Source organism: Helianthus annuus, chromosome 12, assembly GCF_002127325.2.
Source record: "Helianthus annuus cultivar XRQ/B chromosome 12, HanXRQr2.0-SUNRISE, whole genome shotgun sequence".
Lineage (NCBI taxonomy): Eukaryota > Viridiplantae > Streptophyta > Magnoliopsida > Asterales > Asteraceae > Helianthus > Helianthus annuus.
The window spans coordinates 159,620,634-159,624,077 of NC_035444.2; the positions used below are offsets into that span (position 1 = coordinate 159,620,634).

The following is a 3,444-nucleotide window of genomic DNA, read 5'->3' on the forward strand; positions in this document are numbered from 1 at the left end:
TTTCTTATGTTGGTTCCTTTTTTATCACAACGCTATCGGTTGTAAACTTGTAAAAATATAACCTTTTTTAGAACTTGTTCTTCCCAACTTAAACTAAGACAAGTAAATAAAAAAAATGAAAAAGTTTTTTGAAAAAAATTTGGGGTGTTTAGCGGTTCCAATAGAGTTTTGTGTAAGGCTTGTGTTTAGGATTTTGCAAAATTTCAAGGTTTTAGCATCCCCCCCACACTTAAATTACACATTGTCCTCAATGTGTCCAAAAATAATATTTTTGGTTGATTAGAATGTATAAAAGTGTGTTAAAAAGCAAAGATTTATGTTACTGGCATCCTGGACACGGCCCCGTGTTCACCGGGCACGGCCCCGTGGTCAAGTGCTAGTAACAAAAATTTCAGAATTGAAACAGAAGCCTGGACACGGGGGCGTGTCCGCTGAACACGGCCCGTGTCCAGTTACCTGAACTGGGTGATTTTTTCTGCAGGGGCTCAGCACGGGGCCGTGTTGGTTGGGCACGGCCCGTGTTGAGCCTTCTGTAATGGAGATTTTTGTCGGGTTGCTCTGTTCTTCGTGCATGGTTCCATTTTTTCTCGTTCCCTTTTTCATCCATTACCACCATGAGTGTGTTTTATTCTGCAAAAATTAAAAGATTAAACTAAACTAAGGATAGATCCGCGGAATGCCTCCGTGGTGCGCCACGTTTATAAGGGTCCTTGGCTAGACCCGATTCCTGGTTATATATCTTCTGAGTGGAGTGCCTTGCTTCCCAAGTTACACCGTCGGAGAGCGGCATCCAAGCTTGAATCAATAACCTTCATGTAATTGATTGGGTCGTCGTCTTCTATTTTCTTCCCAACTCCGAACTTCACCTCATCGTCCCCATACCTCAAAGTCAGTGTCCCTTCATTCATGTCTACCACTGCTTGTGTTGTGGCAAGGAAGGGTCTCCCTAGGATAAGGGGGACCTCGGTGTCCTCCTCCATGTCGAGTATGACAAAGTCAACGGGATAAACAAATTTGCTTACCCTTACCAAGACATTCTCGATGACACCTTGTGGGAATTTGACTGATCGATCAGCAAGTTGTATGCTTATTTTTGTAGGGCTCGTGGTTCCCAAGCCAAGCCTTTTGAACATTGATGAGGGCATGAGGTTAATGCTAGCCCCTAAGTCGGCCAAGGCATTGCGAACGGGTGATTCCCCTATTGAACATGGAATCATGAAACTTCCGGGATCGATTTTCTTTTGGGGTAGTTTATTGAGTACGAGGGCAGAGCATTCTTCGCCTAAATTAACTAATTGCAAATTTTCAATTTTCTTTTTATGTGTAAGGAAGTCCCTCATAAATTTAGAGTATTTGGGCATTTGGGTTAGGACTTCGATAAAAGGAATATTGACATGCAATTGTTTTAACAAACTTTCGAATTTTACGAATTGCTCATTGGTTTTTTGACGAATTAACCTACCGGGGTATGGAACTCGAGGAGCCTTGGTAGGTTCTGGTGATGGGGGAGAGTTCTTTTCCTGCAGATGTGTCGGCATTGTTTCTTCCGTTGGTGGAGGTACTTCTGCAGGCCCTACGGTGCGGTTTTGTAGTGTGATGAGGTGAACTTGCGCCTTTGGGTTTGTTTCGGTATTGCTAGGTAATGCGCCTTGTGGTCTCTCGGAAAAATTTTGTGCTAGTTGATTTATTTGTTTTTCTATGTTTTGAATGCTAGCTTGTTGATTCCTAAAATTAGATTCTAATTGTAGAAATCTTTCCGAGTTTTTCTTTTCAGTGTCGGAGACGAGGCGAGATATAGTATCTTCGAGCCTTTCTCGTCCACCTTGTTGTTGAGTGAAATTTTGTGACTCATTTCTTGATTGCTGAAAGTTTGCTCGTTGGGTTTGTTGGTTACTACTATTGCCGGTTTCCCTCCAACCAAGGTTTGGGTGGTTTCGCCATCCTTGGTTGTAAGTTCCCGTTGGAGGACCCGACGGCCTAGGTCTATTATCAATGTAGTTTACCATTTCTTGTTGATCGTCCGTTTCTTTCATGCAACTCCAATTTTCATGTGACCCACCACACCCTTCACAAGCCATAACCGAGACTGTTTTTGTCATTTCTAATTTTTTTATTTTTGAAGAAAGGGCCTCGATTTGGGCTTGTAAAGAGGTGCTTTCGTCGACCTTATGGGCGCCCGGGGCGATAGACTTATTTCCCCGGGGAGTGTGCCATTGAAAATTGGTTTGAGCAATTTCCTCAATTTGATTATATATTTCGTGTGGGCGTCGATTACCTAAAAGTCCCCCGGAGCTAGAATCAAGTGTCTGCCTAGTATGTGGCAACAATCCATTGTAGAAAGTGGATACTTGTTGCCATATTGCGAGGCCATGATGGGGACACTTACGTAATAGCTCCTTGAACCTTTCCCATGTTTCATATAAGGATTCCCCGTCCTCTTGTGAATATGTGTTAATTTCAGCCATTAATTTAGCAGTTTTAGAAGGAGGGAAATATTTTATAGAAACTTTTGGGCTAGTTCATCCCAGGTGTTTACCGATCCAGCTGGGAGGGTGTTGAGCCAAGCTTTTGCTCGGTCTTTTAGTGAGAACGGAAACATACGGAGGCGTATGGCGTCGTTTGATGCTCCATTGATCCGAAAGGTATCACATATTTCTAAGAAATTAGTTATATGTAGATGAGGATCCTCGTCCGCAAGCCCGTGGAAGGTTGCGGAGTTTTGGAGCATTTGTATCAAATGCGGTCGAAGCTCGAAGTTATTGGCTTCGACATTCGGAGCATTGATAGCGGCGCCTAGATTACCTACGGTGGGCCGTAGATAATCCATAAGGGTACGTTGGTCCGCCATTGGGGGTGGATCACCCGAAACCTTCTCTTGGTTTTTGGCTTTTAACCTTTTTCTGAGAAAGCGTTCGGGTTCTTCTAGCGGTTCTTTTATGTCTTTATCGGAACTGGAGCTCATACACTACGTGAGGATGGTGTCGGGTTCCAAGTCCTGCAATAAAAACAAAAAAGAATGTCGGTCAGAAGGTTCACCACGGCCCCGTGTTGAGCGAACACGGCCCCGTGGTCGGAGATACAGTGATTGTTTTCCAGATCCCAGTTACTGGAAGTTGGACACGGCCCCGTGTTGCACCGGCACGGCCCCGTGGTCAGCCTTCTGTAACTTTGAAAAACAAAAACTGCCAGTAACTTTGCTGAGCACGGCCCGTGTCCGACCAGGCACGGCCCCGTGCTGAGCTCTGCAGAAGCTGAAAATCTAAGAAAAAATCCTAAAAAATTAAAGAAAAATAAAAATATGATTAGGCCGTTGATTCCTAACTTTCTTAAAATCCTTGTGTCCCCGGCAGCGGCGCCAAAAACTTGATGCGTGTGTAGTGTAATATATTTTTGATGTATATTTAAGCCCTTTTTACACTTTTAGCCAAGTTTTAAATTTATAAA

General features: G+C 43.6%; 1 non-coding gene across 1 annotated transcript; it reads left to right on the forward strand.

Annotated features, from left to right (window-relative positions):
* Nucleotides 1-2,364: 2,364 nt before the first annotated feature.
* On the forward strand, nucleotides 2,365-2,471 carry LOC118485196. The gene has a single exon (XR_004875501.1). It is a non-coding gene; the product is annotated as a small nucleolar RNA R71 (small nucleolar RNA).
* The last annotated feature ends 973 nt before the right edge of the window (nucleotides 2,472-3,444 follow it).